The following is a 26,345-nucleotide window of genomic DNA, read 5'->3' on the forward strand; positions in this document are numbered from 1 at the left end:
ATCTTTTTTTTCAATGATAAGACTGATGCCTATCAAAATTTGTGAAGGGCGGGACAAATTTTATCCATGAAAATTTTAAAAAGATCATTTTCAAAATTTTTGCTGGTGTTCCAGTAATTTCACTGTACTTTGGGGATATTTTTCCATTTTTATGGCAATTGGTATTAACCAAGTGCCATATAGCAATCGCAAATTCTGTCGGTGTGTCGGTCTGTCTGTCGGTCCCGGTTTTGCTACTTTAGGCACTTCCAGGTAAGCTAGGACGATGAAATTTGGCAGGCGTATCAGGGACCGGACCAGATTATATTAGAAATAGTCATTTTCCCGATTTGACCATCTGAGGGGGGGGGGGTTAATTCGGAAAAAATAGAAAAATAGAAGTATTTTTAACTTACGAACGGTTGATCAGATCTTAATGAAATTTGATGTTTGGAAGGATATCGTATCTCAGACCTTTTATTTTAAATCCTGACTGGATCTGGTGATATTTGGGGGGGGGGGGAGGGCTGGGAGGGGGAAACCTAAAATCTTGGAAAACACTTAGAGTGGAGGGATCGGGATGAAACTTGGTGGGAAAAATAAGCACAAGTCCTAGATAGACGATTGGCATAACCGGAACGGATCCGCTCTCTTCAGGTTAGCTGGGGGGGGGGAAAACATAAAGGTAGGTTTTTAAAAACATAAAGGTAGTTTTCACGTGCCACGTTACACCCGGTCTTGCCTATTGCATTTCTCTGTAGGAGGAGGGATAATCTGTTAAAATACTAATGGAGATTGGGTTTAAATTGTAGGCATCGGGAAAGGGGTATAAGACATGATGCTGTAAGTATGAAAAAAGCATGAACTACTTTAACTTTCATAGATTAGATAGATTTTTTTTTATTCTTAAGTTGTTTGTTATTAACTTGGATATCATTTGTGAAATAGATATTCAGATCGTATCCTCACGAAACAAAAATATGTATTCTCTTATTTGTCTCTAATATTCTCTTATTTATTAATAAAAAAACTGTAGATGACGGACAGAACTGAAACGGAATATGGGCGTAATTTTTAACAGCATTTTAACTACAAGGCAAAACAGCCCCCATTGGAGAGGATATTTTGTTCAGAAAATTTAAGCTGTCTAGCAAAATGTTCAAAATTTGCTGTCTAGCAAAAATGCTATTTCACGCGGAATGCAAAATACTATCAACGGCAAGAAAGACACTAGCATTCTATGCTTCAAATCTTGAAAAAGTTTTCTTTGCTTTGAAATAGATGACGCTCTTGTATTTGCCATGGTCTAACTTGTGTTAAAAGGAAAATATTTAACATGTTGGTTTGAAAATAAAACTAAATGATACATATTTATTTTTCACCACAACCAATGATTTTGAATAGATATATATTTTATGAATACATGGGAATTGCGTTTCTTGGTATGAAGCGTTGTATTTTTTGTTTATTAATTATTTGTTTCTAATTTTCAGTTCTCAGTAGAAAAAAAAATTGAAAAAAGGGGGAAACACTCCCTAAAAGTCATAGTATGTCACACCGTCGCATTCAACGTATCAGAGAACCCTGTCGTAGAAGTTTCAAGCTCCTATCTACAAAAATGTGGAACAGTATTTTTTGCCAGAAGATCTATCATGAGTGGGTGTTTATTTGTTTGTTTTTTTGGTTTTGCTGTTCTGTTTTTATGGCACTTGGTATTAACCAAGTGACATATAGCAGTCGCCAATTCTGTCGGTCTGTCGGTCTGTCGGTCTGTCCCGGTTTTGCTACTTTAGGCACTTCCAGGTAAGCTAGGACGATGAAATTTGGCAAGCGTATCAGGGACCGGACCAGATTAAATTAGAAATAGTCGTTTTCCTGATTTGACCATCTGGGGGGGAGTGGGGGCCCGGTTAATTCGCAAAAAATAGAAAAAATGAAGTATTTTTAACTTATCAGCGGGTATTTGGATCTTAATGAAATTTGATGTTTGGAATGATATTGTGTCTTAGAGCTCTGATTTTTAATCCCGACCGGATCTGATGACATTGGGGGGAGTTGGAGGGGGAAAACCTAAAGTCCCGGTTTTGCTACTTTAGGCACTTCCAGGTAAGCTAGGACGATGAAATTTGGCAAGCGTATCAGGGACCGGACCAGATTAAATTAGAAATAGTCGTTTTCCCGATTTGACCATCTGGGGGGGAGTGGGGGCCCGGTTAATTCGCAAAAAATAGAAAAAATGAAGTATTTTTAACTTATCAGCGGGTATTTGGATCTTAATGAAATTTGATGTTTGGAATGATATTGTGTCTTAGAGCTCTTATTTTTAATCCCGACCGGATCTGATGACATTGGGGGGAGTTGGAGGGGGAAAACCTAAAGTCCCGGTTTTGCTACTTTAGGCACTTCCAGGTAAGCTAGGACGATGAAATTTGGCAAGCGTATCAGGGACCGGACCAGATTAAATTAGAAATAGTCGTTTTTCCGATTTGACCATCTGGGGGGGGGGAGAAGGGGCCGGTTAATTCGGAAAAATAGAAAAAATGAAGTATTTTTAACTTATGAGCGGGTGATTGGATCTTAATGAAATTTGATGTTTGGAATGATATTGTGTCTCAGAGCTCTTATTTTAAATCCCGACTGTGTCTGATGACATTGGGGGGAGTTGGAGGGGGGAAACCTAAAATCTTGGAAAACACTTAGAGTAGAGGGATCGGGATGAAACTTGATGGGAAAAATAAGCTCAAGTCCCAGATACATGATTGACATAATCGGAACTTATTTGCTCTCTTTGGGGTAGTTGGGAGGGGGGGAGTAAGTCTTAAAAATTAGAAAAATGAGGTATTTTCAACTTACGAACGGGTGATCGGATCTCAATGAAATTTGATGTTTAGAAGGATATCGTGTCTTAGAGCTCTTATTTTAAATCCCGACCGGATCTGGTGATGGGGGCGGGGAGTTGGGAGGGGGAAACCTAAAACTTGGAAAACACTTAGAGTGGAGGGATCGGGATGAAACATGGTGGGAAAAATAAACACAAGTCCTAGATAGATGATTGACATAAACAGAACGGATCCGCTCTCTTTTGGGTAGTTGGGGGGGGGGGGTTAATTCTGAAAAATTAGAAAAAATGAGGTATTTTTAACTTACGAACGGGTGATTGGATCTCCATGAAATTTGATTTTTAGAAGGATATCGTGGCTCAAAGCTCTTATTTTAAATCCTGACCGGATCTGGTGACATTGGGGGAAGTTGGGGTGGGGAGACCTAAAATGATGGGAAACGCTTAGATTGGAGGGATTGGGATGAAACTTGGTTGGAAAAATGAGCAAAAGTCTTGCATACGTAATTTACATAATTGGAACGGATCCGCTCAATTGCGGGGGGGGGGGGGGGTAATTCTGAAAAATAAGAAAAATAACGTATTTTTAACTTACGAAGGAGTGATCGGATCTTCATGAAACTTCATATTTAGAAGGACCTCGTAACTCCGATATCTTATTTTAAATCTCAACCGGATCAAACGTAATTGGGGGGGGGGCAGTTGGGGGGACCGGAAATCTTAGAAAATACTTAAAGCGGTGAGATCAGGATGAAACTGGATGGGAAGAATAGAAACCTGTCTAAGATACGTGACTGACATAACTGGACCGGATCTGCTCTCTTTGGTGGAATTGGGAGGGGGGAGGTAATTTTGAAAATTGAGGTATTTATAACTTACGAAAGGGTGACCAGATCTTAATGAGCTCTTGGCTCTTCCGACCTCGTACCATATGAGCTCTCGGCTCTTCCGACCTCGTCACAAGTGCCATATGAGCTCTTAGCTCTTGTTCTCAGGGGTGATCGTATCAACCCAGTGGTCCTAGAATGTCGTGAGAGGCCTCATTTAAACGAAAATTGAAAGTTCTAGTGCCCCTTTTAAGTGATCAAAAATTTGGGGGCACCTAGAACCCCTCTCATGCTCATTTTTTTTACAAAGTCAAAGGATCAAAATTTTGAGTTAGCCATTTTGTTCGACATTGTCGAAACATTGTACGCATATGAGGGGTTTTTCTCCTCCTAAATACCTTGCTCTTTACCCAAAAGTATTTTTAGTAATTTCAACTGTTTATTCTACGGCTTTTATGATTCAGGGGTCTTTCTTAAAGAATTGGGCCAAAATTTAAGCTTTAGCATAAAGAGCAAGGTATTAACGAGGGGGCAAACCCCCTCATATACGTAATAAAAATATAAGGATATAGAAGTTCGTTACGTAATTTATTTCGAAAGTTACGTATATTTTTGACTAATAAAAACGTTCGTAAAAAATTAAAAGTTCTAGTTACATTTTTTAGTGACCAAAAATTTGAGGGCAACTGGGCCTCCTCCCCTACCCCTTTTTTCCTCAAAAGCGTCCGATCAAAACTAAGAGAAAGCCACCACCCCTCCTGAAAAAAATATGCAAATTTTCTTTAATTTTTCATGTGTGGAGAGCCAAAATCAAAAATATATTAATTCAAAAACGTTATAGAATTAAATTTAAAAAAAAAAAAATTTTTCAACTGAAAGAAAGGAGTGACATTAAAACTTAAAGCGAACAAAAATTACTTCGCGTATGAAAGGGACTGTTCCCTCCTTAATGCCACGCTCTTTGCGCTGAAGTTTTTTGCTGTTTTAAAAAGTAGGATTGAGAGAAAAAGTCAAACTTTAGCGTAAAGAGCGAGGCGTTGAGGAGGGAACAGCCCCTTTCTTACGCGGAGCAATTTCTGTTCGTTTTAAGTTTTAATCTCGCTCCTAACTTTCGGTTAATATAACTTGTTTTCTTTTTATTTAATCTAGATAGAATGGAAAGTATATTGTTCTGGCATGCATGCAGACAAAAATAAATAATTAGTTTTGTGAGAAGGATAGTGTTTCTAAGAACAAGTTTATAAAAATACTATTATAGGTCATTAAAGAATTATTTTCTGTTTAAGTTTTCTTGCACTCTGTTAAATATTTTCCTGGTGGACACCCCTGGACACCCCAAATACTTCTAATTAAAGATTTGACCCACCTCCCCAGGGATGGCTTGAAGGGGGGAGGGTGACTCCTCCCTGGTTTTGCAAAGTTGTATTAGCCGTTTATTTGGATAAGCCGTATAATAGTTGTATAAGCCGAGATCTCATTGAGGTCTCGGGTCCTCAATTCTGAGACAGCCCAAGTTGGTTTTCCTTCTCCTGAAAACACTTTTGCATTTTCAAACTATTCGGTAAAGAGATGGCGGATCTCGACAAAACTCAGCTTCAATTGTAGGTATCAAATACTAAATTCGCTTTTAAACAAAATAGAGTCGTGTTATTTTATCGTTTAATTTAAATTTTTTAATGTAATTTTTCGATTGCGTCGTTTGAATTAATCCAGTTTTAAAGGAGCCGAACTGATTGCAACTCATGCCTTAAAAACTTTCTTATGCTCGCGTATAATTTGATTTTGTCTGGTTGTTCAGATCTAGCCTCCACTTTTTCTGAAGTCATATAAGTCGTCTATTTTTGCCTTATCCATTTGCCATGTGCTCAGTTCAGTCAGAGACAGTGTATGTTGTATTTTCCTTCTCCTGATAAGACTTTGTGATTAAGATTTAAAAAAGACCTCATTTTCAAAAAATGAGAACATTTTTTTCTTGCATTTTACATCGTTCTGGGACTTATTTTTCTCTTAAAAGTGTAGAATTTAAAAACCTTATAAGGTTTTCTTGAGAGGAGTGCGTGGAAATAAACGCAAGGGCTATGATAGCATTAGCAACCTGTGTCAGCGTGTGGCTATGAATTTTCAATTCATTATCAGTTACTACTCATAGGTCCTTCTTTGCCCTTACTCCTTCTAGTTGTTCACCTTGAATGAACAGGGTTAAGGCTTCATTCAAGTACTTATCTGTATTAATTACTAATGTAGGAAAACAGTCTTCCTTTATCCTTCTGTTTTTGTTTTTATTCATTATTTATTATATATTATTTATTAGAGTTTATATTTTTTATGTTCGGTTGTGTGGTGTGTGTTTGTGCTGTTGCATTGGTGATTTCGTTTTTCATTATAAGTTTAATTGGGATTGTTATATCTAAAATGCAAAACTTTATTTTTGAACTATTGAATTCTATATTCAGTTAGTTTTAGCTAGCTCCCAGGTCCCCCTTACTTACTTTGAAGCGAGTATTATCTGCTCAGCCGACAGGGCTTTCATGAAGGGGCCACCTTCACTCATTGTCGCCTGGTTTTGCTAAAATTACCATTTTCTGTGCCAAAAAATGTATCATCTTTAAAATGTAAAATCTTACATCTTTGCATACCTTTGTAATCGAAAACTTTGCCCCGTTTTCCTTTACCACTCCAAGAATTTTCCTTTCTTTAGTTTGCATTTGCACACTTTTTTCACTGTGTAATGTATAATATGTTTTCCTTGCTAATATGCTTTTTGCCATTGACTTATCCTTTCCTTTCATTAAAATTGTGTTTTTTGCCTCTAAAAGAGATGTTCTTGATAAGCCCATATTTCTTCTTGGAGCTAGTGACTACTTTTCTTCAGTATAGCTAGTTCTTTCCGACATGGCTAAGATATTCTTATACAACAAATCTTGTTCCTTCTGACTTGTACAGCTTCCGACATTTCAAAGACTTTCCTATGCATCGTTTTAAGAAATATTAAAAACTTTAAATTCAAAAACTTACAGCCTTCCAGGTTCAGAGCTTGTACTCAACTAGTGATTGCAGTGTTGCCATAATGTCAGCATAAAAAAACGCCCTGGGATTTTCAAAATAAGCCCGAATAAGCCCCAAAAATTTTTATCGAAATAATCCACTTTTGAGACTTCACTTTATAAAGAGCGTGTCCGAAAGCTTGTTCCACGGAGAATGCTACATCTGGATGCAACATTAATGCTGAATTTTCAGTCCAAAAGCTATTCTCATCGTTTTTTCTTTAAACTTCAGGAAGAGTCGTAATTTTGTTTTCTCCCCTCAACATTAGCAGGGAAGAAAGATAAGCCTACCCAGCAGACGGGAATACTTTGCTTTTTTTGCCGCTTTTAAGTTTGAAATATAAAAGAATTACCTTAAGCTGTGTGGCAGCTTAGTATTTTGAACTCGGGGTTTTTTTTTCTGAAGCTAAGCCTTTGCATTGAAAAACTTATGGTGCGAAAGTGATACTGTCTACTTGGAAACAAATTCGTCCATGGAATTCTCAAACTCGAGACTTTTGAAATCAACGAACATTTGCTCAGAGGTAGGATCAAAGTTAAACGGTTTAATTGTAACTGCTGCTATTTTAGATGAAAGCAAAATAAAAAAGACAAAGGGGCCATTTCCCAGCCGAGCCCTCGAGGCAAATCTTAATATGTTAGTATTCCTTACAGTTTTAGTTTCCCCTCCAAATTTACACCTTTCAACAGAGTTGCCGCCTCTCCATACACTTGTGAAAGCTATCGCCCTATGCAAATAAAGCCACTTCCCCATGCCCTATCTCCCAAATAAGGGATATTTTTTTTTAATTTTTCACTAAATATTATATTTTCTTTATGTTTATCTCTTTAGAAACCTATTTTGAGGCAAGATTATAATCTAAGAATTACCTTAAGCTACATGGCAGATACGTATTTTGAACTTTTATGGTTATTTAAGACAAGACTTTTCACTGAAAACCTTCTTTTTTTTCTGGTCACCTAGTTTTAATGAACGCGGCTTTCAGCTAATTCTTAGTGCATTGACATCGTAATACAACAACAAAAAATTCACGAGTAACAGAAAACCCAATGAGATCTCTTCAATAAGCAAAATAATATTAGTGAGCAAAACAGAATCATGACCAAAATTTCACAACTAGAAACACACAGGCTTAATTACTTCTTTGGATAGAGTGGCAAAATGGAAAAAAGAAAATAATTGAATCTTGAAATTTTGTATCACAAAGGAAAAAGAAACTTCAAGAGAATCAACGTAATGATTGAAAAGCTCTCAATACTTTTGGTATATTTTCTTAATACCTCAAGCAAGAAAAATTTTAAACAATTTCTGAGAAATGAAATATAATGTACAGCTTTTTACAAAAAAAAAATGCTAAAACAAATAAAAAGCTAATTGCAATTTAGAAATTCAATGTCATCACCTTAGGAAAAATATGCATATCAAAAGCTGATTATTTTGTAATACAGCATTTTGGTATTTAGATGGAGCTTATCAATCGGTTTCTTTTATTAATCAGGGTCCAGTCAAAAGACTCCTAGTTTTGGCTCCACTGAAGGAGCTCATTTTTATATGAATTTCACAGAATCTGAAGAATTCCGACATTTTTTTTTTCTTTTTAAAGAAACCGATGGTTTCTTATTCAATTCCTATTAGTACCTTGAGGTGCAAACTGAAAAAATTCCTATTAAGAAATAATTTCGTATCTTATTTTCAAAAATTATTTGCTAGAATAATCAGGAAAACGTATAATATTTAGCTTTTTCGTTGGATTTTCAACTTTTTTTTGGAAAGTGCTTGGGGGTTATGAAGTCTATCTCCATTTGTTTCAAACACAACTGCAAGGTATTGTTTTGTAGTATTTTGGATGTTCCATGCTTGGGGGTTATGAAGTCCTTCTCTATCTGTTTCAAACACAATGTCGTATTTGGCGTCTTACCTTTTGTAGATGATTAAATAAAAAACAAACTAGTTTTTTTAACTGAAAGTAAGGAGCGACATTGAAACGAACAGAAATTACTCTGTATATGAGTAATGAGTTTTCCCCTCCGCAATCCCTCGCTTTTTAAGCTAAAGTTTTTAATTGTTTGAAATAGTAGAATTGTGGCAAAGAGTCAAACTTAGCGTAAAGACCGAGGGATTGCGGAGGGGACAACTCATTTCATATACGGAGTAATTTCTGTTCGTTTTAAAGTTTCAATGTCGCTCCTTACTTTCAGTTAAAAAGACTAGTTTTTTTATTTAATTTCTAAACGTTTTTGAATTAATACATGTTTGATTTTGGCTCTCCGCACATAAATTATTAAAATGAAATTTGAATATTAATTCTTTTTTTGGCTAAATGGCTTTCTCTTAGTTTTGATCCAACGATTTTGAGAAATAAGAGGTGGGGAAGGAGGCCTAGTTGCCCTCCAATTTTTCGGCTACTTAAAAAGGCAACTAGAACTTTTAATTTTTAACGAACGTTTTGTTAGTAAAAAATATACGTAACTTAAGAATTAACTTACGCAACAAACTTTTATATTCTTATATTTTTTATTATGTATATGAGGCAGTTTGCCCCTCGTCAATACCTCGCTCTTTAAACTAAATCTTAACTTTTGTCCTAATTCTTTAAGAATGACCCCTGAATCAGAAAGGCCATATAATAAATAGTTGAAATTACTAAAAGTACTTTAGCATAAAGAGCGATATATTTATCTCCTCCTAAATACCCCGCTCTTTATGCTAAAGCATTTTTAGAACCTCTCATATGCGTAATAATATCTGTTCGTTTTAAGTTTTAATGTTACTCCTTACTTTCAATTGAAAAACTTTGTCATGTTTATTTTTTCATTGTTTTTTTTTATAGTAATGCTAGAAAATCCTGCGCCCTTTTCTTTGAATTACTCTTCCCCCATGACATATTTCTCCAAGGAAAGATCCTCCCACATAGCCCTTTCCCCTCAACCCCCCCCCCAAACCAAAAAAAAAGTTCCAACCCCCTGAAAACGTATGTACACTTCCCAATAACCATTACTGTACGTAAACAATGGTCAAAGTTTGTAACTTGTAGCCCCTCTCCCAGGGACTGTGGGGGAGTAAGTCATCCCCAAAGACATAGTTATTATGGTTTTCGACTATGCTGAACAAAATAGCTATTCCAAAATTTTGGAAAAAATGAGCGTGGGAGGGGTCTATGTGCCCTCCAATTTTTTGGTCACTTAAAAAGGGCAATAGAACTTTTCATTTCCGTTAGAATGAGCCCTCTTGCGACATTCTAAGACCACATGGTTGATACGATGACCCCTGGGCAAAAAAAAACAAATAAACACGCACCCCTGGTCTTTCTTCTGGCAAAAAATACGAAATTCCACATTTTTGTCGATAGGAGCATGAAACTTTTGCTACAGGGTTCCTTGATACGCTGAATGCGATGGTATGATTTTCATTAAGATTCTTTGACTTTTAGGGGTGTTTCCCCCTATTTTCCAAAATAAGGCAAATTTTCTCAGGCTCGTAACTTTTGATGACAAACATGAAATTTGATGAAACTTATATATTTAAAATCAACATGAAAATTTGATTCTTTTGGTGTATCTTTTAGATTCAAAATTCCGTTTATTAGAGTTTCGTTTACAATTTAGCCTGGTCGCTCCTTACTACAGTTCGTTACCACAAACCGTTTGAAACGTCTCTATTCAATAGTTGTAACTAGTAATCTGCCGTAATAAATAGTTCTTTGTGACTCAATTTACTTATTTTCTTCCTCTTATTTAGTGAATCGTAGGGTTTAGTTAAACTTTTCCTTAAATCCGTTCGCTTTCTTTCCTAGAAAGTTTTGTAAAGGAATGAACTTGAAAAAAAAATTCTTAAAAAAAGAAAAATATTATTCTTTTGAGTAGAAAAAGCCCACAACAAGCCAAATTAAAAAACAATAAGCCCAGTTTCCCGCCCAAAGCCCGGGAAAAAAAACGCCCGCCCCAGCCCAGAGAAATAAGCCACCGGCGGCTTGAAACAAGCCAATCTGGCAACACAGAGTGATTGGTACGAAAAGGTGACTCAGCATTTCAGACTTGCCGCTGTAGCTCCGCCCACGAACATCTACTGCGCAACATTGTACGACATGATTAATCTCCTTCGAATATTTTTTTTTTTTCATTTCAAAAAACTTTTCATTTAACATTAAAAAATCAAAAATTTATATATATATATATATATATATATATATATATATATATATATATATATATATATATATATATATATATATATATATATATATATATATATATATATATATATATATATATATATATATATATATATATATATATATATATATATATATATTTATATATATATATATATATATATATATATATATATATATATATATATATATATATATATATATATATATATATATAGAATATTACTACTATCCAGATAAATTATGAAATATGCTAATTGGCTAATGTCCATCCATCTCAACTCCAAAAACAATCGTGTTACATTAAACAACGAGTATCTGAAGCATGAAATCGAGTTCTCACTTTATAATCATGAGGTTTCATTAATAAAGCTAACGGACATTGCAATTTTTCAGACGTGGGTTTGGGTAAGCCTCCTTTTTAGCTACGGATGGGGGAGGGGAGGAGTTGAAACTTCTAAGATTTTTTTTCCGGGTGGGTTTAATAAGACTTCATTTTTATTTACAGCTGAAAAGAGGGAGTATTTTATTTTTACCCCGGGCCTCGCAATGAAGTTTAATCCATACATCTTTAGAACTCCTTCTTGACTGATGCTCTATTTGGCAATATGGGTCCCAGGTGTCTGATACCGCGGTCGTAAGGTCCGGCAACAGGCTATATATGGTATCCATTCTTATAAAAAAAAGACAGCAAATGAAACGTTAATTCAAAGCACTGTTTTCTATAAACAACTCTGGAGGTTTTTTTTCCTTTTTTTTGTAAATTCTGAAGATCTATTCTTTTCAAACCTCATTTTAGAAACAGAAAAAGAATTAAATAGAATTTTCTTTGTCTAATACAAACAGACGTCATGTATTAATTCTGTATAAAAATCTTCTCTAAAAATGTATATAGTCTTCAGTAACTCATTAACTACATTTACTTTTTTTTTCACTTTGCCCTATTGTCTGAATAATTCTATGCATTTTTTTTTCATTGTTTAATCATTTTTTCACAGCCATCTAATTACTCAACTTTTCGATACAGAACTATTTATTCTGGCTGCATAGCAATAAGTTAATTTTAGTCATATGTTTGTTTATATCCTGCGACACGTGTGATCTTCTCTCAGACACACCTGTTTTGTATGGACACAGTGATGATGCAATTTACCTTTTTGGAAATCTTCCCAACGCTTAAAAGCTTTCGGTGTTATTGCCAAAGGTAGCGACACGTTTTCATTGTAATCACGTGTTTTTATTTGTCAATGCGTTTATTATTTCCTTCAATTCAAATTTGTTTTTCACACAACACACTTAATTTGTCTTGTACTTTAAAGAGGGGTTTATTCCGGATTTTGTTTTTATAATAGTTATTTTTGTGATACTTTTTTCTCAAAATAAAACACAACATTTGAAAAGAGTATATAATTTAAATGACTTAGAAATAATAAAATTTATTTTATGGAGATAGGGTAAATGAACTAGGAGCCAATTGTCCTAGAATGTCAGGAGAGGGTTGCCCCTAGTTTAGGGCACTAGCCCCTAAACTAGGAGTACCTATTGTAGAGAAGGATAAATCTAGTGTGAAGAGTGAAAGTGTTATCTAATGTGAAGAGTCCCTGTCGACTCCAGCCTTGAAGGAGTGGGGAGTCTCAGCTTGGATGCTAGACTCGGATAGGCTATTCCAGAGGGGTACCACCCGAATGGAAAAGAAGCCACGTCGTTCCCTTCTCCGACATCCAGGCAGGTGAACCTTCAGACTGTGACCTCTTGAATTGTTAGCCAGGGATGGGGGGGGTGAAGACGCCATAACCACTTGGCCACGACCGCTTTGGGGGGGGGGTGGGTGAAAATCTGGTTCAGGTGACCAGCATGGATCGGAGAGTAAGTTGGGATTGCTAAGGTGGCTAACCGGGGGAGTTGGAGTCTAATTGGATTGTGAAAATCAGGGAGCAAGTCCTCAGTTTGGGGATTGGAAATGACTGATTTAGCGAAAAGCAGGCAAATTTTTTCCCTCCTTTCTTTTAAGTCTACAACTCTACAACATTATAATCAGGAAAAACCTAGTTTTGGAGAGGAAGTTTATTTAAATTTTAATTTACCGGCTATGATTCTATGTCGTTCGACTCAGCTTAGGGTGAATTGTCTTCCAATTACTGAAATATCAAATGTTGAGAAACAGCTAAATACTAATCGTCCAGATTGACCGAGTCTGTTTAGTTTTGAATTAAAATGGAATAGTTGTGAACATCAAGTCATGGCTAATTGTAAAAAAAGCCATTGATATTAAGGTATTTGAAAGAAGAGTAAAGAGCCATATTGGAACTTATGATAACCAAAATGAAGTCCAACAATAAATAATGTTTAAATTGGAAAGATAGTCCTATCAGAGACCTATTAAAACCAAAAACAAACCGAGGTTAAAATAAATAATTGCACATAAGATTTATTTCTTATGAAATATACATACAATATTTACAATTCACTATTCCCATGTTGGTAGTATAGGGTGGTCTGTTATGGATATTAGCTTTTCACTGCTTTCAAAAGTGTTTCCAAATCCTTTCAAGCTTTCGATGTTTATTGAGGACCCATTTGTTTCGAAATTTCTTCTTGCATTCGTTGCACTCGTATATCTTTTTTTTGGATTTTTTTTCTGGGGAGTTGTTTCTGGGGATTTATGTGGTATATTCCATGCTGAAGGAAGGTTACTAGGTCGGGAAATGTCTCCTCACATTTCTTGCATTTCATTTCCATGTGATACCATCTATCAGAGCTGGTATCACAACTATCAATGTTGTAAATTTGACGTTTTTTGTCATCAACAAGAACCTCATATGCATTTGAAATCTCTTGGAAACGGATTGTGGCTTCTTCCTGATTGTCTGGGTTTTTATCAGGATGCCATCTCATAGCCATGCAATGGTACGACTTCTTTATCTCTGCCTTAATTTCATTTGTCTTCATACATCTGATCTTGTTTCTGTTTAACTTTAGAATAGCATAGTAGTCATTTTTCATAGTTACTTTTCCCCTTGGCATGATACAAACTTGTTAAATATTTGTCCAACCTGATTTCTAGCGTTGCTATTTTAGTACTGAGGCTGAAAAATGTCCTATGTTCTATTTATACTATGAATGACGTCATTTAGTTTTAACTTGACTTCACTCTTCACCTAAATTTACAGCAGTCTTAGGTTAAGACTGATAAAACTTTGGTGTGACGTCATGTCTTGTTTTGGATTAGCTGCTGTTAAAAAGTGATGACGTCAATAACGCAAGAAAAGTTGTAATCACCACAGAAATGGTTATTTTTCTTGATTAATCAAAAAATATAACAATCGAACAGTATTTGACGTTAAATTGCAAAAATTACGGATACTAAACATTAATAAAACTGTGTTGGAACAGGGATGGGAAAGGCAGACATTGTGTTGTAATACAAATTCGTCATGGCTTCTTCCGTGAATGTATGTTATAAGACAGAAATTGGATCAGTGCTGTAGTTCGAGTCTCTCTTGTGCCTTGGACAAAATCTCGACTATCCCTTTCTCCATGTTATCTCATAAATTTATTGGCTAAACTCTACCAAAATTTTCATTTGTTAACAAAATTGTTTTCCATTTATTCATTTATTAATGATTTATTTCTTCTAATTCGATGTTTGAATAATTTGATTATAATTACTTATTTTGTTTTTGATTATTATTGTTTAATTTATTTTACTATTTTTATTTCTTAGTTTTTCTTATTAATTAATCTAATGTATTGACTACACCTCCTTCTGTTGTAAAGTAAAAATTAATTATAAAATAAACAGTAAGCAATTAATAAGATTACTGACGTTTCTTGACTACTAAGGTCCCTGCGTCTTTCCTGCAGTGTGTTGCTACACTAAAATTCGATCTCTGGGTCCCATATGACCAAGGTAAGATCAAACCCATTGCGCCACTACATGGCCTACATAATAATTATGATCGTTAGATTATTTATTGGAAATTTTTGTGCTCGTGGCAAGTGCCTCCATTGTCTTCCTTAAAACTGTCTCTGAATCGTATACAACTGTCAATGAGTCAGATCACGTGGCAGAATACATAGCAAAGAAGCAAGGAATAAATAACACACAAGCAAGGAAATTAAACAACAGTACAAATTACAAGAACCCACAGAAACAGAATACAACGCGAAATACCTAATCTAACGACAAAATAAATGAATCATATAAACTTTTTTTAATAACACTATAAACCCACGTGGATTTGTGATCTACTCACTGTATAGTAGCAAGGTAAATTAAAAGGCAGTATGCGTTTCCGGGTTTTCAAGATAGCGTATCTACGTTATCTCATAATAGGCTTGATGGATTAAGTTGGCGAAAGTCTTGGAAAGATTAAGTTGGAAAAACTCCTGGAAAGATTAGATTGGTAAAACTCTTGGAAAGATTATGCTGGAAAAACTCTTGATATGACCTAAGAATTTTATTGAAATAATTGGACTTGCATTTTCAGAAGTAAAACTGATGAAAGAGGTAAGGAAATCTTAAAATAAATGTAAAAGTGTTTTTTGTGAAAATATTAATAGGTGGGCTTAATAGAACTCTCATGCATGAAGCCCCTAAGCCACAGGAATAAAAAAAAAGAAGAAAAAACAGAGTACACTTGTTATCTTGGCAATAGCTTCCTGGGATACACATTTTGTCTGTTTTGTCTTATTTTGTCTGTAGACCGAATCCCCTTCTGCTGGACAAGGGTACCCTCCAGGATGAGGGTCACCCTAGAACAAAAAAAAAAAAAAAATTAGACTCCAACAAAAAATTGTGAAATAGTAATTTCTTCCCGAGATTATAATAGTTGTAAACTTGTATTAATACAATTTCCCAAGCCTTAAAATATGCTGCTGTAACATTAGATTATATATAGTAAAATTAAATGAAAAATCTTAAATTTATAGTGCACACCTGTTATTCTCTGGGGAAGCAATTAATCTTTTGGTATTTTGGTTTAAGTCTAAATTTCATTTATTCTAGGGTGACCCCCCCTCTTCATTGCGGGCACCCTTGTCCAGGAGGAAGGGGCTCGGTCAAGAGAGAAAATAAGATTTCTTGTGTGAAGATAAAAAGTGTATCCCAGGAAGGTATTGCCAAGATAACAAGTGTTTTCTGGTTAAATTAGATTAAGTTATAATTTACTAAATTATAATTACCAGATTAAATTAGAAATAATCACTTTCCCGATTTGACCATCTAGGGGGGGAGTGGGGGTCTGGTTAATTCGGAAAACATAGAAAAAATGAGGTATTTGTAACTTACGAAGGAGTGACACTTCTTAAATGTCTTTTCAATCAAATTTCATATTAAAATCACAAATTGTCAATAGGTTTCAATGATTTGCAATCTGCTAATGGACCGTATGCTTTTGAGACAATCAGCTGACATTGAAGCTCCGAAAAGGATGTTTAAGGTATTAAATCCTCTTAAAACCGAGGGTAGATATAGGTATATCTACAAGAAAAGCTTCTGAAAGCAGTGTCTTTGAGGTTTAATAAATGATCAATATACTGGCTCTTTTTCCTCGTGACAGTGAAAAATAAGAAGAAAAAAAAAAGACGAAACATTTGAAAAGGAAAAAAATTGTAGACAAAAACAAAATTTTTACTTTCCTCTTTCTTTATTTTCAAAAAAGTTTTTTCTCTACTTCCTTTCTCTTTTATTCTTTCGTTATTAACTTTGTTATTACAGAGAAGAGGAGGGTAAAAGCCTTCTTTTGCTTTACAAAATTTATTCTGTGTACTTGCTTTACTCTTATAAAGTCGGTGTTATCAAGTTGATGTCTTATTTATTTTTGGTTGTTTTTATGACAAAGACTATATGAACAGGTTGAAGACAATGTAATTGTTCAATAGGATGTCATAACATTTGTATTTTTGTAAGTAACTAGCTTAGGTGATGGTTGCTCTTTCTAGGTCTAACTGAAAGAAGAAATTCTGTTTCTAAACTTAAAGGTTTCTGTAACTTCGTTATTTCTTTTCCTCTGGTACCTTGGGTCATGGCTGTAGTTTTTTTTTTTTCTGAGTTCCTTTTGCAAATTATTATGATTGCTATATCAAGGTACGAGGCGCAGGTACGTAGGCCTAGTTCGGTTTTTCTGGACGTGATAGGACGATGAAAATATGCCGGCATGTCAGGGACTTGCACAAATTGCCTTGATAACAGTCGTCTCCCCGATTCGACCATCTGGGAGTTTGGTGAGAGAAAAAAAAATTAAAAAAAAATGTAGCATTTTTAACTTACGAATAGTTGATTGGATCTTAATGAAATTTGATATTTAGAAGGACCTTGTGTCTCAGAGCTGAACAAAATGGCTATTTCAAAATTTTGATCCGGCGACTTTGGAAAAAAATTAGTTTGGGAGGGGGCCTAGGTGCCCTCCAATTTTTTAGGTCACTTAAAAAGCGCAATAGAAAAACTACCGCCAATAAATCAAAACCAAAACAAACAGAAATTACAATAAAAAGCCGAGTCGAACTCAAAACTAGCAGAGACTAACATGGATAGGGCTCACAAACCCTATGCCTTCTCAAGGCCAGAACATAATATGCACTCTAATGAAAAAATACAAAAGAATATGTGTTGTCAGTTTAATATACATGTGCTCATATTTATTGTTTAAAATTGTAATAATTTTCTATTTATTTAAGTTATCAAAGTAAAAACATTTAATTTTTTTCAGTGAAGTGCAAATTATATTCTGGCCTTGAGTAGGCATAGTGGTTGTGCGTCTTAATCATTTTATTTTCGGCTTGTTTTGAGTTTGACTTGGTTATTTATTGTAATTTCTGTTCATTTTGGGTTTCACTTATTTATTGATTCTGATTTGTGATGATTTTACGCTGGGCAGATTATTTGATTCTATTTGTGCTTATTTTTGGTATAATGGAGTTCTTTACTTTTCTTTGAAAAACTTATTTTGTGCGAACATTTTTTAGTAAATTGTCAGTAATGAACGGAAATATATTGTGAGAAAAATATTTCCTTTAGATCTTTTTTTTTCAATGATAAGACTGATGCCTATCAAAATTTGTGAAGGGCGGGACATATTTTATCCATGAAAATTTTAAAAAGATCATTTTCAAAATTTTTGCTGGTGTTCCAGTAATTTCACTGTACTTTGGGGATATTTTTCCATTTTTATGGCACTTGGTATTAACCAAGTGCCATATAGCAATCGCAAATTCTGTCGGTGTGTTGATCCCGGTTTTGCTACTTTAGGCACTTCCAGGTAAGCTAGGACGATGAAATTTGGCAGGCGTATCAGGGACCGGACCAGATTATATTAGAAATAGTCATTTTCCCGATTTGACCATCTGAGGGGGGGGGGGGGTTAATTCGGAAAAAATAGAAAAATAGAAGTATTTTTAACTTACGAACGGTTGATCAGATCTTAATGAAATTTGATGTTTGGAAGGATATCGTGTCTCAGACCTTTTATTTTAAATCCTGACTGGATCTGGTGATATTCGGGGGGGGGGGGGGCTGGGAGGGGGAAACCTAAAATCTTGGAAAACACTTAGAGTGGAGGGATCGGGATGAAACTTGGTGGGAAAAATAAGCACAAGTCCTAGATAGACGATTGGCATAACCGGAACGGATCCGCTCTCTTTGGGTTAGCTGGGGGGGGGGGTAAAACATAAAGGTAGGTTTTTAAAAACATAAAGGTAGTTTTCACGTGCCACGTTACACCCGGTCTTGCCTATTGCATTTCTCTGTAGGAGAAGGGATAATCTGTTAAAATACTAATGGAGATTGGGTTCAAATTGTAGGCATCGGGAAAGGGGTATAAAACATGATGCTGTAAGTATGAAAAAAGCATGAACTACTTTAACTTTCATAGATTAGATAGATTTTTTTTTATTCTTAAGTTGTTTGTTATTAACTTGGATATCATTTGTGAAATAGATTTTCAGATCGTATCCTCACGAAACAAAAATATGTATTCTCTTATTTGTCTCTAATATTCTCTTATTTATTAATAAAAAAACTGTAGATGACGGACAGAACTGAAACGGAATATGGGCGTAATTTTTAACAGCATTTTACCTACAAGGCAAAACAGCCCCCATTGGAGAGGATATTTTGTTCAGAAAATTTAAGCTGTCTAGCAAAATGTTCAAAATTTGCTGTCTAGCAAAAATGCTGTTGCACGCGGAATGCAAAATGCTATCAATGGCAAGAAAGACACTAGCATTCTATGCTTCAAATCTTGAAAAAGTTTTCTTTGCTTTGAAATAGATGGCGCTCTTGTATTTGCCATGGTCTAACTTGTGTTAAAAGGAAAATATTTAACATGTTGGTTTGAAAATAAAACTAAATGATACATATTTATTTTTCACCACAACCAATGATTTTGAATAGATGTATATTTTATGAATACATAGGAATTGCGTTTCTTGGTATGAAGCGTTGTATTTTTTGTTTATTAATTATTTGTTTCTAATTTTCAGTTCTCAGTAGAAAAAAAAATTGAAAAAAGGGGGAAACACTCCCTAAAAGTCATAGTATGTCACACCGTCGCATTCAACGTATCAGAGAACCCTGTCGTAGAAGTTTCAAGCTCCTATCTACAAAAATGTGGAATAGTATTTTTTGCCAGAAGATCTATCATGGGTGGGTGTTTATTTGTTTGTTTGTTTGTTTTTTTGGTTTTGCTTTTCTGTTTTTCTCAGGGGTGATCGTATCAACCCAGTGGTCCTAGAATGTCGTGAGAGGCCTCATTCCAACGAAAATTGAAAGTTCTAGTGCCCCTTTTAAGTGACCAAAAATTTGGGGGCACCTAGGCCCCCTCTCATGCTCATTTTTTTTACAAAGTCAAAGGATCAAAATTTTGAGTTAGCCATTTTGTTCGACATTGTCGAAACATTGTACGCATATGAGGGGTTTTTCTCCTCCTAAATACCTTGCTCTTTACCCAAAAGTATTTTTAGTAATTTCAACTGTTTATTCTACGGCTTTTATGATTCAGGGGTCTTTCTTAAAGAATTGGGCCAAAATTTAAGCTTTAGCATAAAGAGCGAGGTATTAACGAGAGGGCAAACCCCCTCATATACGTAATAAAAATATAAGGATACAGAAGTTCGTTACGTAATTTATTTCGAAAGTTACGTATATTTTTAACTAATAAAAACGTTCGTAAAAAATTAAAAGTTCTAGTTACATTTTTTAGTGACCAAAAATTTGAGGGCAACTGGGCCTCCTCCCCGACCCCTTTTTTCCTCAAAAGCGTCTGATCAAAACTAAGAGAAAGCCACCACCCCTCCTGAAAAAAATATGCAAATTTTGTTTTAATTTTTCATGTGTGGAGAGCCAAAATCAAAAATATTAATTCAAAAACGTTATAGAATTCAATTAAAAAAAAAAAAAAAATTTAGACTGAAAGAAAGGAGTGACATTAAAACTTAAAGCGAACAAAAATTACTTCGCGTATGAAAGGGACTGTTCCCTCCTTAATGCCACGCTCTTTGCGCTAAAGTTTTTTGCTGTTTTAAAAAGTAGGATTGAGAGAAAAAGTCAAACTTTAGCGTAAAGAGCGAGGCGTTGAGGAGGGAACAGCCCCTTTCTTACGCGGAGCAATTTCTGTTCGTTTTAAGTTTTAATCTCGCTCCTTACTTTCGGTTAATAAAACTTGTTTTCTTTTTATTTAATCTAGATAGAATGGAAAGTATATTGTTCTGGCATGCATGCAGACAAAAATAAATAATTAGTTTTGTGAGAAGGATAGTGTTTCTAAGAACAAGTTTACAAAAATACTATTATTGGTCATTAAAGAATTATTTTCTGTTTAAGTTTTCTTGCACTCTGTTAAATATTTTCCTGGTGGACACCCCTGGACACCCCAAATACTTCTAATTAAAGATTTGACCCACCTCCCCAGGGATGGCTTGAAGGGGGGAGGGTGACTCCTCCCTGGTTTTGCAAAGTTGTATTAGCCGTTTATTTGGATAAGCCGTATAATAGTTGTATAAGCCGAGATCTCATTGAGGTCTCGGGTCCTCAATTCTGAGACAGCCCAAGTTGGTTTTCCTTCTCCTGAAAACACTTTTGCATTTTCAAACTATTCGGTAAAGAGATGGCGGATCTTGACAAAACTCAGCTTCAATTGTAGGTATCAAATACTAAATTCGCTTTTAAACAAAATAGAGTCGTGTTATTTTATCGTTTAATTTAAATTTTTTAATGTAATTTTTCGATTGCGTCGTTTGAATTAATCCAGTTTTAAAAGAGCCGAACTGATAGCAACTCATGCCTTAAAAACTTTCTTATGCTCGCGTATAATTTGATTTTGTCTGGTTGTTCAGATCTAGCCTCCACTTTTTCTGAAGTCATATAAGTCGTCTATTTTTGCCTTATCCATTTGCCATGTGCTCAGTTCAGTCAGAGACAGTGTATGTTGTATTTTCCTTCTCCTGATAAGACTTTGTGATTCTCAGACCTCTCTTCAGAGAAATGGTTGATTTTCGCACTGCTTGGCTTCAGTTGTAGATACCAAAAGGGGTATTTACATGTAAATAGAATAGAATCGCTTTATTTTATCGTTTTACTCTTCTTTTAAATAATCTCGGATTTAAATAGAGTCATTTAAATTAAATCAGGTTTAAAGAGACCGGTCTGGTAACCTAGGAACGGGCCTAAAAATCTTTTTATGCTCGCATTTGATTTATTTCTGCCTGATGGTTCAGTACTTAGTTTGGGAAGATTCAACTGAAACCTGACAAAATAATATGAACCAACTAAAAGCAAGAGACAAGGTTAGGCGCATGGATTGTCGGTCAAACTTTTGACTAGGAGTGGAAAAGAAGGCAAGAAATTCCCAAAACAATTGAAAAGTAATTAGAATTCAAAGAAAAGGAGCCCCACGAGACCCTTTCAAAGCTATTGTATTCAGGACAGTGAAAACAACTCGATTACAATTCGAGGTTAAAAGGGATACAACGCTTGAGAAGGACAAGCAAGACTTGGTTTTGGACCCAGAATTTTTTTTTTCTAGGACAGGAGCGATTTTGAATACTCTGAGATTGCTCACTCAAGTCGGGAGGTAAATTTTTGCCTTGGACGAAAGTAATGAGTAATGTTAAAGCTTCTAACGAACAAAAATTAGATAAAAAAACTAATCCAGATGTGTGCCTCCGGTTTTGATGTCATACCATCGGTCAACGCAAATTATGAGATTATTTCCATCAATCTTGATGGAAATACAATCTACATCAACTTCTGTGTTAGAATAATTGTAAATAGTTATCGGTCGATTTCACTGAAGAACTCTTCAACAATTAGTGTTGTTGTTGAAAATTGCAGTGACAATTTTGAAAGTATAATTCACAAGGATCCAGGAATAAGGAAGCCAAACTCCAGCGAAGACCAAAGGAAGAACCTTATTTCACGTGGTCTTAATCAACCAAAGCTGACTGCTCAGTTCAATATAAAAAACAAAACAGTGGTGTTTTCATCTGGGAGGATAGGAGGATTACCAATTCTTAGAATGCAATACCGAGAAAGATGCTGCCTTGCTCTTCCTGTGTTTCCTTTTCTCTAGAGGTCTTAGGAGCGACTATTTCAAAAAAGTTTGGGTTGAAGCCGGTCTGTGGCAATGGCACAAAATGAAGAGCAAATAATAGGTGACGAAAAAAAAAACGGGCAAGTCATTTCTCATCTGAGTCACAAAAAGCAGCTTTGTTCTGTTTTTTCCCATCTCAATAACAGCAGTTATGGGGATTTCTTACTTGATAAAAGCACTCGAACTAAGGTTTAGCAGCAAACAAAAAGTTAAGAAACAAAAACAAAAATTGTGTTGTTTTTTGTGTTTTTTTTTTTTTTTTTGACACTGTAGGAACCATAATGAGACAGGGCATTGGCTTTAGGATGACTGAAGAACAAAACAGTGAATTCGAGTGGTTTAAATCATGGGATATCACCCCCCCCTTGCCTTGGTCCTTCGAGCCACCCCTGCACCTCCCCCATATAACGTGTTTTTAATAAATGAATAATTATTTGCAGACATTTATTTGAAAATGAGTTTCTATTTTAATAGATATTTATAGGTGGCAGAAATGCTCAAAATCAAATACCAATGGTACAGCCTTCCTATCAGATGATACAAAGAGGAAAACCATCAAGGAATAGTATCCAGCCGATGGTGCAGTCTCAGACTCGTTCAATGTATGCATAGCCCATATCTGGTGCTCTTCCACCTCACATTACAAATCAACTTCCTCATGTCTCGCCGCCCACTCCTTTGACAATTGCTCATCAGTAACTCCCTCTCTACCCAGTTCAAAAACTTCAAAAACCTATTGTATACAGTGTTAGTGAGCAAATCCCAATTTTAAAAGACACAAAAATACCGGATAAAGGGCCTCAAGGAACAGACCAAAAAACCAACTTCAAAAGGACAAAGGATAAACCTCAAGAAAATAATGTAGATGGTGCTAGTGGTGGTTATATCTTGGTTGAAGAAAACCTGATAAAGAGATCAGGCAAAGTAGTTGTTGGTGGTGATTGAGTTGTGAAAATTGTAAAGAATGAAAAATCTGGCGTAAAGAGTGTAAAAAATGATAATTGGATTAAATTGCCAAAAGACTAAGGATATTGGAATGATGAAGCAAACAACAAGCTCAGCAAACTATCGCCTGAGGTATTTTTTTTTGTTTTTATGAGTACCTAGTTTCTACTTTGCTCATTTCTCTATATTTATTTTATCACTCTTTTATCTAACCTTTTATATTGAGTTATTATAATATTGTTAATTTAAATCTTACACATATATACATAATACTATAAATATTATTTATATTATTTTCCATATTATTTTGTTATCATTCATATTACTTATTCATTTAATTCCATCAAACATAGTGTTTGCAGTGCTTAATCACTGCTTAATGCTTACACAGTATACTAAACTATAGGCCTAATCATAAACAAACAAGGTCAGGGTAATTAGGCTTGTGTAGGTTAAACTGTAATACTTAAAAATTTGCTTTTATCAGGAGGTACCCTCCCCTCAATGGTCTAAGAATCTAGTTAATCTAAAGAACCTTCCTCCCAAAAATAACACTGAAGTTTGGAGCTAAATATATTTATGAGACTCACGTACCAGAGGGGGGGGATTCTTGCAAATTTCCTCATACTTTTCAGAAAACTCAACTTTTTTTCTTTTTTTGACAAATTAGATCCCCCTCAAGACAAATGGGATAGCTTTCCTAAATTATCAAAAATCACAATTCAAAGTATCTTGTTTGTCCTTTTGTTGCAGATACACTTCCCCATCCCGCTAGAATATCCTCAAGATGGATCTGTGTTAGGCACATCAGTTGGCGGGGAGGAAGGAGAGCAGAGAGGACAATCGAAAAAACAACAAAATTACCCCCTAGATTTTGAGAAACATTTCCACACACCCCCTCGCTAAAGTTTTGTGAATGGACACTCCTGGTATGTGTTAACTTTGATAAGATTTATTTCCAAGAAAAAGACTTATCCTATGTCAAGATAGCAATTTACAACTCAGAGACAAAACAAACACAGTAAAAAAGAGAAATAGGGTACTATTGAAGAAAAAGGACAGATTCTTAAGTTGATATGTCAGAAACATTAGAAACATATAAAAAACTAGTTAAATTTAAAAAGAAATGAAATTAGTTAACAGTAACACAAAAAGGAAGTTGATTAGGTAATTGGTATAAATAACAAGGAAGATGGTTTTTGGTAATGTAGGAGGCAACAACATTTAAAGAATTTGGTCAGAAATAGACTCAACAAACTTATCTAGTTAAAGTCCATTAAACATAACTATGGATATATTCTGTAAAATGGAGAGACAAACTCTATCCTAATATACTGTCTTAGAAAATACTCCATTCTAGCCTATTTAATCTTGCCTGCATGTCGGGAGCTAAAAACTTACAATATGAGTAAAAAAAAGACTTTATTCTTTAACGAAATCTATCAGAGACCAATTGACCATAACCAAGGATTCAGTTTGTAATGCAATTGTTGGCACAATTTAACAAGAATATAGCTGGATTTAATGTTTAAAATAGTGATAATTAATTATTATTAGTTATTTTAATGACTTAATAAATTGTTTTTAATTCTAATTCTAACTACAGTGTCTCAATTCTCATAGAACAGAATGATGTGTATACCATTTTTTTATGATAATAAGATTTCTCTGGAATCAGCTGAGATGGTTTTCCCCCTCCTCTGAAAGGGGGTGCAGGACAAATAATCAGTTTTGGTTTACCCTCTTTTTGGTTTTTATTAACCTTTTTAATTTTCTTACATTTTTTTTAATTTGGGGGGTATATAAATTCAAGGGGAGATGAACCATTTACCTCTTCTTTTTTCTCTTACTAACCATTCTAATTTTCTTGTAGATTCATTTTTTTTTCTTTTGACGAATCCAAGTATAAAATAATTTCATTGAACATTATAAATTAGAATACAAAAGGAGACAGGTTCAATTCAACACGATACCTCAATTCTAATATAATTTCTGATTTCAGTTATATTTATATTTTTCTTAATTTTTTTAGACTCTTTTAAAAAGAGGAGCAACATTAAAGCTCAAAACGAGCAAAAATTATTCCACATATGAAGGGATTGCCCCCCCCCATCTATTTTGATACCTTTATCTTTGCACTAAAATTTTCAGACTGAATAACTTGTTTTTTGTTTTTCTTTTTTTTATCGCTAAAATGGCACAAGTAAATTAGATACATGTGCTAAAAAACGAAAAGTTGAAAGGCTGACGAGAAAAATAGAAATTTTGTTGTAAGCTTAACTTCTATTATTGACAAATCAAGAAGCTTTACTATTATTAATTTATCTTTTGGGTTGATTTGATGTTTGTTTGCTCAGTTCTCCATGGCTTTCATTTTTAGCTTTTCTGATTCAACAGTTTTGTATTGTCTTTTTCCCAATATTTCTTAAGCCTGGTATCTTCTCTAAAGATGGATTTGCAAAGATTTTGTGTAGGTACCAGCAGTTTTTTATCTTACTGGAAGATTATCTTTTTATTCTTGTTATCTCAGTACAGTCAGTGTCGTCTTGGAAACCAGGTGTGTGGACAAAGTCCTTGGCCCCTGGTCCCCAATTTCCTAAGATCTTTACTCTTTCCTGTGTCTTAAATATTTTCTTCGTTGTTTTCTGATGTGTTTTTCTTTAGTCTATATTTAATCCCCCTCCCCTCTTGAAATGAACACTGTGCATAACTCATTAATAGTTTTGCTGTATAATTTCTCGAACTCTTTCAAGTTTCCTGTCCCTCCCACACTCCCAATGGAGGTATGGTTAATATCTAGCCAAATATTAGGCCATTGCCAACCTTTTAGTCTTATGTAAATTTGTAAAAACAACACTCGCCACAACTCTTTTTTCGTGTGTTTTTTTCCGATTTATCTTATTGGTTTGTAGAAAAATATATTAAATAGGTGGTTTTCTTTCAATTTATAT

General features: G+C 34.7%; 1 protein-coding gene and 2 long non-coding RNA genes across 5 annotated transcripts in view; 2 read left to right on the forward strand and 1 right to left on the reverse strand.

The window, feature by feature from the left end:
- LOC136036326 (TATA-box-binding protein-like) overlaps positions 1 to 26,345 on the forward strand; it is a 166,796-nt gene that overhangs the window by 89,832 nt on the left and 50,619 nt on the right. The window lies entirely within an intron of this gene.
- Positions 1 to 26,345, reverse strand: part of LOC136036330 (uncharacterized) — a 350,999-nt gene that overhangs the window by 37,571 nt on the left and 287,083 nt on the right. The window lies entirely within an intron of this gene.
- LOC136036334 (uncharacterized) lies at positions 1,453 to 24,988 on the forward strand. The gene is made up of 4 exons (XR_010619706.1): positions 1,453 to 1,635; positions 19,343 to 19,505; positions 22,934 to 23,526; positions 24,148 to 24,988. It is a non-coding gene; the product is annotated as an uncharacterized LOC136036334 (long non-coding RNA).

Source organism: Artemia franciscana, chromosome 15 (genome assembly GCF_032884065.1).
Source record: "Artemia franciscana chromosome 15, ASM3288406v1, whole genome shotgun sequence".
Classification (NCBI taxonomy): domain Eukaryota; kingdom Metazoa; phylum Arthropoda; class Branchiopoda; order Anostraca; family Artemiidae; genus Artemia; species Artemia franciscana.